This window comes from Magnolia sinica, chromosome 2, assembly GCF_029962835.1.
Source record: "Magnolia sinica isolate HGM2019 chromosome 2, MsV1, whole genome shotgun sequence".
NCBI lineage: Eukaryota > Viridiplantae > Streptophyta > Magnoliopsida > Magnoliales > Magnoliaceae > Magnolia > Magnolia sinica.
The window spans coordinates 82,440,235-82,451,116 of record NC_080574.1 but is presented as its reverse complement, the minus strand read 5'-3'; the positions used below and the strand labels follow the sequence as shown (position 1 = coordinate 82,451,116).

Here is a 10,882-nt window from a genome sequence, read left to right as displayed (position 1 = left end):
CATCCATCATATATGGGATATCCCAATATTGGAGATGATCAATATTATCTTACCAATGGTAGCTATGTGAAACCACTGACAAGTAAAACACCAAAAGCTATGTGAATTTGAGAGCCTAACTCAATTCGACAACACATCCAATCTATGGACAAGAGCATTTTCACCAATCTTTCATCCAAGAACCTACAAATGACATCTATTCTGTGCCCTCTCATCTGGAGGCCAGGGCGCATTTGGATGCACTACCAAATTGAATAGCAATTATTAGTCTAATGGAGCGAAAATAACTCAACTGTCTTTTCCTTTATTTTCCTTCCATTCATATTGATGGTATACACATCAATTTACATTTACATCTCGGACATGGAAAGAACAAAACTCCATTTTGGGGGTCGTGCTTCCTAATTATGAACACCAGAAAACATCTCATTTAATCTCAATTGAACTGATTATGAACTATTTGTACATATGTCATCTCATGAGTCTTACTATTTGTAATTTTCTTACCCCTGCAGTGATTATCAAAAGCAGTGGGCCATCATTGAAAGACTACCCTTGTAGTGAGTCCAATTAAGGTATGGATAATATATGGTTTTAGTTCATGGTAAATGGTACCTTTTATTGTGGATCACCCCTGGACCAAAGACCTGGTACCTATTGTTGTAAGTTCGTATTGATTTCGCTAATTGTAATAGAAAACAGACTCAAGCTCAAGTTCGTATTGATATCATGGCCTTTTGTCATTTTATTCGTATAATTTTTTTATTCTGTCAATGCAGCTAGTTACAACATTGGTGCAGTTATCTTGCTCTGGGCACCTGTAGTCTTGGTATGTCTCATTGTCCTTCAAAAATTTAATATATCGAGATTTCATTCCCATCATCATTTACATTTTTCTTCTTAATCAATACTTGGAAGTTAATATAATCATTTACTCTGTTTTACAATCTTTACAATCTTTATTTGTAAATCTGTGCCCATATGCATTATCAGAGAAACTAAAAAACTTACTCATTCTCAAATTGCATTGTGGAATATGCATCCATTATTCAAAGCAAGGGCAACATTCCAAGCACTCACACTTTCTCTCCTTGCTAGCTAAATTGGTGAGTCTTCTTTCCTTCATACTATATGATTCATTGATGAAGTGGCCAAGCCATTTGGACAGGCCCATGTTTATATATTATCTCAAAATTGATGAAGTAGATCTAGATATGCATCGGAGCTATCCGGATGTTGAGCAGGGGTCCTGGAAGGTGGGAACCACTGTTATGACCGTGATGAAGCTGTCCATTTCCTATGGACAGTAATATGGATGGCCTGACCATTTGGACAGGCTCATGTTTATATATTATCTTAAAATTGATGAAGCAGATCCGGATGTGCATCGGAGCTATCCGGATGTTGAGCAGGAGTCCCTGGAAGGTGGGAATCGCTGTTATGACCATGATGAAGCTGTCCATTTCTTATGAATAATAATATGGGTGGCCTGACCAATTGTGTAAAGACCCCATCCATTCTGTACCATTTTTCATGCATATGTGCATGATGATCGATGCCCGGATGTTGAGCAGGGGTCCCTGGAAGGTGGGAACCGTTGTTATGACCATGATGAAGCTGTCCATTTCTTATGGACAGCATTGGAGGGACCTGACCATTTGGACAAGCCGTATTTATATCTGTATTTGCAGGGACCATACCCTTAACCTAAACCACACCCTAAACCTATAACCTAAACCTAAACCTTAACCTATAACCTAAACTTTAACCTATAACCTATAACCTATCACCTAAACCTAAACCTATAACCTATAACTTAACCTAAACCTAAACCTATAACCTATAACCTAAACCTAAACCTATAACCTAAACTAGATCCTAACCCCGATCCCGAACCCGAACCCGATTTCCTAAACCTAAACCTTAACCTATTCTCAATTCCCTAAAGCTATAACCTATAACCTATAACCTATAACCTAAACCTATAACCTAAACCTAAACCTAAAACCTAAACCTAAACCTAAAACTTAAACCTAAACCTAAAACCTAAATGTATTCTCAAATCCATAAACCTAAACCTACAGCTAATCCTAATCTCAACTATTAACCTAAACCTAAACTTGAAAACCCAAACCTAAACCCGATCCCGAACCCGAACCCAATTTCCTAAACCTAAACCTTAACCTATTCTCAATTCCCTAAAGCTATAACCTATAACCTAAACCTATAACCTAAACCAAACCTAAACCAAAACCAAAACCTATAAGCTTAACCTAAACCAAAACCTATAACCTAAACCTTAACCTATAACCTATAACCTATACTTATAACCTATAACCTAACCTTAATCTAAACCTAAAACCTAAACCAAAACTTATAACCTAAACCTATAAACTAAAACCTAAACCTAAACCTAAAACCTAAATGTATTCTCAAATCCCTAAACCTAAACCTACACCTAATCCTAATCTCAACTCCCTAACCTAAACCTAAACCCAAACTTGAAAACTCAAACTTAAACCCGATCCCGAACCCGAACCCGATTTCCTAAACCTAAACCTTAACCTATTCTCAATTCCTTAAAGCTATAACCTATAATATATAACCTAAACCTAAACCTTAACCTAAACCTATAACTTAAACCTAAACCTTAACCTAAACCTAAACCTATAACCTTAGCCTAAACCAAAACCTATAAACTAAACCTTAACCTATAACCTAAACTTATAACCGATAACCTAACCTTAGCATAAACCTATAACCTAAACCTAAACCTGTAACCTGAACCTATAACCTATAACCTAAACCTAAACCTATAACCTAAACCCGATCCTAAACCCGATCCCGAACCCTAAGTCGATTTCCTAAACCTAAATCTTAACCTATTCTCAATTCCCTAAAGCTATAACCTATAACCTATAACTTATAACCTAAACCTAAACCTAACCTAAACCTATAACCTTAACCTAAACCTAAACCTAAACCAAAACCTATAACCTAAAACCCAAACCTAAACCTAAAACCTAAATGTATTCTCAAATCCCTAAACCTAAACCTACACCTAATCCTAATCTCAACTACTTAACCCAAACCTAAACTTGAAAACCCAAACCTAAACCCGATCCCGAACAAGAACCCGATTTCCTAAACCTAAACCTTAACCTATTATCAATTCCCTAAAACTATAACCTATAACCTAAACCTATAACCTAAACCTAACCTATACCTAAACCTAAACCAAAACCTATAAGTTTAACCTAAACCGAAACCTATAACCTAAACCTTAACCTATAACCTATAACCTATACTTATAACCTATAACCTAACCTTAACCTAAACCTAAAACCTAAACCTAAACTTATAACCTAAACCTATAAACTAAAACCTAAACCTAAACCTAAAACCTAAATGTATTCTCAAATCCCTAAACCTAAACCTACACCTAATCCTAATCTCAACTCCCTAACCTAAACCTAAACCTAAACTTGAAAACCCAAACCTAAACCCGATCCCGAACCCGAACCCGATTTCCTAAACCTAAACCTTAACCTATTCTCAATTCCTTAAAGCTATAACCTATAACATATAACCTAAACCTAAACCTTAACCTAAACCTATAGCTTAAACCTAAACCTTAACCTAAACCTAAACCTAAAGCTATAACCTTAACCTAAACCAAAACATATAAACTAAACCTTAACCTATAACCTAAACTTATAACCGATAACCTAACCTTAACCTAAACCTAAACCTGTAACCTAAACCTATAACCTGTAACCTATAACCTAAACCTAACCTATACCTAAACCTAAACCAAAACCTATAAGCTTAACCTAAACCAAAACCTATAACCTAAACCTTAACCTATAACCTATAACCTATACTTATAACGTATAACCTAACCTTAACCTAAACCTAAAACCTAAAACCTAAACCTAAACTTATAACCTAAACCTATAAACCTAAACCTAAACCTAAACCTAAAACCTAAATGTATTCTCAAATCCCTAAACCTAAACCTACACCTAATCCTAATCTCAACTACTTAACCTAAACCTAAACTTGAAAACCCAAACCTAAACCCGATCCCGAACCCGAACCCGATTTCCTAAACCTAAACCTTAACCTATTCTCAATTCCCTAAAGCTATAACCTATAACCTATAACCTAAACCTAAACCTAACCTAAACCTAAAACCTAAACCTAAACCTAAACCAAAACCTATAACCTTAACCTAAACCAAAACCTATAACCTAAACCTTAACCTATAACCTATAACCTATAATCTATAACCTAACCTTAACCTAAACCTAAAACCTCAGCCTAAACTTATAACCTAAACCTATAAACTAAAACCTAAACCTAAACCTAAAACCTAAATGTATTCTCAAATCCCTAAACCTAAACCTACACCTAATCCTAATCTCAACTCCCTAACCTAAACCTAAACCTAAACTTGAAAACCCAAACCTAAACCCGATCCTGAACCCGAACCCGATTTCCTAAACCTAAACCTTAACCTATTCTCAATTCCTTAAAGCTATAACCTATAACATATAACCTAAACCTAAACCTTAACCTAAACCTATAGCTTAAACCTAAACCTTAACCTAAACCTAAACCTAAACCTATAACCTTAACCTAAACCAAAACATATAAACTAAACCTTAACCTATAAACTAAACTTATAACTGATAACCTAACCTTAACCTAAACCTAAACTTGTAACCTAAACCTATAACTTATAACCTATAACCTAAACCTAAACCTATAACCTAAACCCGATCTTAAACCCGATCCCAAACCCTAACTCAATCCCTAAACCTAAAGCTTAACCTATTCTCAATTCCCTAAAGTTATAACCTATAACTTATAACCAATAACCTAAACCTAAACCTAACCTAAACCTATAACCTAAACCTATATAACCTTAACCTAAACCTAAACCTAAACCAAAAATTAAAACCTAAAACCTAAACCTAAACCTAAAACATAAATGTATTCTCAAGTCCCTAAACCTAAACCTACACCTAATCCTAATCTCAACTACTTAACCTAAACCTAAACTTAAAAACCCAAACCTAAACCTGATCCCGAACACGAACCTGATTTCCTAAACCTAAACCTGAACCTATTATGAATTCCCTAAAGCTATAACCTATAACCTATAACCTATAACCTAAACCTAAACCTAACCTAAACCTAACCTAAACCTAAAACCTAAACCTAAACCTAAACCAAAACCTATAAACTTAACCTAAACCAAAACCTATAACCTAAACCTTAACATATAACCTATAACCTATAACCTAAACTTATAACCTATAATCTAACCTTAACCTAAACCTAAAACCTAAACCTAAACCTATATCATAAACCTATAAACTAAAACCTAAACCTAAACCTAAAACCTAAATGTATTCTCAAATCCCTAACCCTAAACCTACACCTAATCCTAATCTCGGCTCCCTAACCTAAACCTAAACCTAAACTTGAAAACCCAAACCTAAACCCGATCCCAAACCCGAACTTGATTTCCTAAACCTAAACCTTAACCTATTCTCAATTCCTTAAAGCTATAACCTATAACCTATAACATATAACCTAAACCTAAACCTTAACCTAAACCTATAACCTAAACCTAAACCTTAACCTAAACCTAAACCTATAACCGTAACCTAAACCAAAACCTATAAACTAAACCTTAACCTATAACCTATAACCTAAATTTATAACCGATAACCTAACCTTAACCTGAACTTAAAACCTAAACCAAAATCTATAACCTAAACCTAAGCCTAAAACCTAAATGTATTCTCAAATCCCTAAACCTAAACCTACACCTAATCCTAATCTCAACTCCCTAACTCAAACCTAAACCTAAACTTGAAAACCTAAACCTAAACCCGATCCCGAACCCGAACCTGATTTCCTAAACCTAAACCTTAACCTATTCTCAATTTCCTAAAGCTATAACCTATAACCTACATCTAAACCTAACCTAAACCTATAACCTTAACCTAAACCTAAAACCTAAACCTAAACCTAAAACCTAAATGTATTCTCAAATCCTTAAACCTAAAGCTACACCTAATCCTAATCTCAACTCCTTAACCTAAACCTAAACTTGAAAATCCAAACTAAACCTGATCTCAAACCTGAACCCGATTTCCTAAACCTAAACCTTAACCTATTATCAATTCCCTAAAACTTTAACCTATAACCTATAACCTATAACGTAAACCTAAACCTTAACCTAAACCTATAACCTAAACCTAAACCTAAACCTATAACCTTAAACTAAACCAAAACCTATAACCTAAACCTTAACCTATAACCTATAACCTATAACCTAAACTTATAACCTATAACCTAACCTTAACCTAAACCTAAAACCTAAACCTAAACCTATAACTTAAAACCTAAATCTAAACCTAAAACCTAAATGTATTCTCAAATCCCTAAACTTAAACCTACGCCTAATCCTAATCTCAACTCCCTAACCTAAACCTAAACCTACACCTAATCCTAATCTCAACTCCCTAACCTAAACCTAAACCTAAACTTGAAAACCCAAACCTAAACCCGATCCCGAACCCGAACCCGATTGATGTAATAATGTAGCCCAATCACATGGCAACAAATAAGAAAATCTTGCTTTGTTGGCAAGCATACTCGAAATCAAGCATCACAATGCATCTATTTTCATCTCTACTATCTCTTATAGCATAGATTATTTGAGTTTTGCATTTATCTCATTTTTAGAGTCATGTCCTAACACAATATGATAATATTAATAGACAAGGTGGATTTATCACCAACATTATTCCAAGATCTATATAACTTCTCCTTATAGGAAGTTGGGTAGGGCACATACAGCTTGAATCCATCAAAGGAGATAAGGATCACCTCTCATATGTTCTCTCTTTTTTCATTTGTTTTTTTTTCCCCATAGGATTGTTTATTTTGTGGTGTCTACTCACGTATAACATTTTAGCATGTTAACATTTTATCAAACCAGAATGAGTTCTTCAACATATCATATATTATTTTAGGTAGGAGAAGCTACTTTAAAAGTCCATCCTAGGTTTGAACACACTACTCATGTTGGATTTTGCCATAGTTTAGAAGATTTGTAGGTACATTTTTTATTTCTTCATATATAAGTATTTTTTTTTTAAATCTTTCTTCCTTTTGAGATGTGTACAAAGGCATGCTTGTTTGATTGTGTCTACAAATGCTGTTTTATACAGGCTGACAAGCTAAAGAAGTCAATGGAGGATGAAATTCATTTTCTCAAGGGAAGGGTTTCAGAACTTGAAAGTGATCTTGTGTTGAAGTCCACAGAAGTTACATCTGCAGTTTCAAGGAAAGAAGAAGCTCTATCTTCTGCATTTGCTGAACTTGACTGTCTGAAGGAAGAAAATTCTATAAAAACATGAGTATTATTGAATGCATATGGAGGATGCTTACTGTGTTGGAGTGTATTTGTTTCTTGCACATGAGGGCACGCCTTAATTGTAATTCTTATGATAGGTTGAGCAAAGTGAAGTATTGTTTATTTAAAAATGTGAATGTAGGATGCATTGTATGATTTGATTGCAATTTGTAATAAATGCATCATTTTTTTTTCTGATTGCATTTTATGCACTATTTCTATCAGCATTAAGCTTAAATGAGTTATTAATCACAGTAGGTTCTTGCAATGGAAACAGGTCGTATTATTACAATTTTTAAAAAATAGCTACGAATATAATCCATACCTATAGCTACGTCTTTTGTCCATAGCTATTGTTATCTATTGCCGTAGCTATTGGTATCTATTATTATGGATATTATTAGTAGCTATTGGTATCTATTACTATGGATAAAATCCCTTTTGCTACAAATATGATCCGTAGCACGTCCGTCGCTATTGGTGGGGTACTTAAAGGCATCGCTATGGATATAATCCGTAACTATTGGTATCTATTGCTACAGATATAATCCATAGCTATTGGTATGTATTGCTATGCATATAATCCGTAGCTATACCTTTAGCTACCCCACCAATAGCGACGGATGTGCTACGGATCATATCTGTAGCAAAAGGGATTTTGTTACAATTTTTGTCCGTAGCCTTTGCCCGTTTTTCTTGTAGTGATAGATCTTAGTCCCATTCCTTTAGTGGTTCTCTTTATTTGATCTCTTGATAAACCTTTTGTCAAGGGATCTGCTAAGTTCAAGATGGACTTAACATATTTCACTATGATTACTCCATCTTTGAGCAATCCTTTAACAAAGTTATGCCTTAGATATACATTTCTAGACTTACCATTATATGTCTTACTCATAGCACGACAAAGAGTAGCCTAATTATCATAAAAGATAAATTTGACATGAGTAAGTTTTGGCCAATACGAGATTTCCATTAGCAAGTATCTTAGCCATTCACCTTCTTTACAAGCAGCACCAAGTGCAATAAACTCAATTTCCATTGTAGAGTGAGATATACATATTTGTTTCTTAGATGTCCATGATATTGCTCCTCCAAGAGTAAATATCCAACCACTTGTAGATTTAGATTCTATGCTATCTGCATTTCAGCTTACATCACTGTACCTTTCAAGTACAGTGGGATATGATTTATAATACAGTCCATAGTCTATGGTTCCTCTTAGATACTTTAAAACTCTCGAAATTGCATTCCAGTGTACTTGTCTAGGATTATTGGTATACCTGCTTAGCATTCCTACTGTGAATGCTATATCGGGTCTAGTGCAATTCATTATATACATTAAACTCCTAATAACACTCGCATATTCTTGTTGCGCTTTATATCTACCAGTATTTTTAACCAATTTAATACTTGGATTAAATGGGGTTGAAACCGGTTTACCTTCATAATGATTAAACTTCTTCAACACTTTCTCTAGGTAATGAGATTATGTTAAGGCTATTCCATCAGTAAGATTATAAATCTTAATACCTAATATTACATCGACTTTACCCATATCCTTCATGTCGAAGTTGGTACTTAGAAACTTTTTAGTTTCTTTCACAAAGGCCTCATTTGGTCCAAATATTAGCATATCATCTACATACAGACAAATAATGATTTGACCTTTAATATATATGCACTTATCTACTTGGTTTACTCTAAAACCATTAGATTGTATTACTTGATCAAACTTCTCATGCCATTGCTTAAGAGCTTTCTTGAGTCCATAGAGAGATTTGACCAGTTTACACACTTTCTTCTCTTGCCCAGGTTGAACAAACCCTTCAGGTTGTTCAATATAGACTTTCTCATCTCGATCACTATTTAAGAATACTGTTTTGACATCCAATTAATGGATTACTAGGTGGTGAATTGTTGTAAGAGCAATTAAAGTCCTAATGGTAGATATACGAACAACAGGAGCATATGTATCGAAAAAAATCGATACCCTCCTTTTGTTTAAAACCTTTGGCTATCAATCGAGCTTTAAATTTATTTATGGTTCCATCAGGATTAAACATTCTTTTAAAAATCCACTTACATCTTATAGGCTTTGAACCTGGTGGAAGATCGACAAAACACCATGTTTTAATGGAGATTATGGAATCCATTTCATCATCGATGGCTTCCCTCCAAAACTGTACATCAGGAGACGAGAAAGATTCACTAAGTGTTGATGGATCACTTTCAATACTTAGTAGTAGAGTGATCTCCTTTCTTATTTCATTTCTATCCCCTTCTATAAGGAACATATAGAAATCTGGACTAAAAGATATTTCTTTTCTTGCCCTTTTCGATCTTCTTGGTTCATTTCCTTCTGGATGAGTATGAGTTTTATCATAAATGCTGCTAGATTTTTCATACATTGGTTCTACTTTATTTTCATAAACATGTCTTTTCCTATGATCATTCATATAGTCTTTGTATACCATATTTTTAAAAAATATAACATCCCTAGACTTTATAATCATATTTTTGTCGGCAAAAGTAGTTTGTTCTAGAACCAGGAATCAATATACAGGACTATGAATCCCATAACCCACAAAAGCACACCTGATTCCTCTAGGACCTAACTTTACTATCTTAGAATTAATAATCCTGATTTCTACTATACTTCCCCACACTTTGTAGTAATGAAGAAATGGTTTCTTCTTTTTTCACAATTCATATGGAGAGATATCCAGTTTTTTATGTGGGACCCGATTTCTTAAACCTAAACCTTAACCTTAACCTATTCTCAATTCCCTAAACCTATAGCTTATAACCTAAACCGAAACCTAAACCTATACCTTAACCTAAACCTAAACCTAAACCTATAACCTAAACCTAAACCTAAAACCTAAATGTATTCTCAAATTCTTAAACCTAAACCTACACCTAATCCTAATCTCAACTCCCTAACCTAAACCTAAACTTAAACTTGAAAACCCAAACTTAAACCCGATCCCGAACCAGAACCCGATTTCCTAAACCTAAACCTTAACCTATTCTCAATTCTCTAAACCTATATCTTATAACCTAAACCTAAGCCTAAACCTAAACCTTACCCTAAACCTAAACCTAAACCTAAACCTAAAACCTAAATGTATTCTCAAATCCTTAAACCTAAACCTACACCTAATCCTAATCTCAACTCCCTAACCTAAACCTAAACTTAAACTTGAAAACCCAAACCTAAACCCGATCCTGAAACCGAACCCGATTTCCTAAACCTAAACCTTAACCTATTCTCAATTCCCTAAACCTATATCTTATAACCTAAACCTAAGCCTAAACCTAAACCTAAACCTAAACCTAAACCTATAACCTATACCCTAAACCTAATCCAAAAACCTAATGTATTCTTAAATCCCTAAACCTAAACCTACACCTAATCCTAATCTCAACTCCCTAACCTAAACC

At 34.3% G+C, this 10,882-nt stretch overlaps 1 long non-coding RNA gene across 1 annotated transcript; it reads left to right on the top strand.

The window, feature by feature from the left end:
* Positions 1–1,016: 1,016 nt before the first annotated feature.
* LOC131237226 (uncharacterized) lies at positions 1,017–7,632 on the top strand. The gene is made up of 2 exons (XR_009167114.1): positions 1,017–1,106; positions 7,254–7,632. It is a non-coding gene; the product is annotated as an uncharacterized LOC131237226 (long non-coding RNA).
* The last annotated feature ends 3,250 nt before the right edge of the window (positions 7,633–10,882 follow it).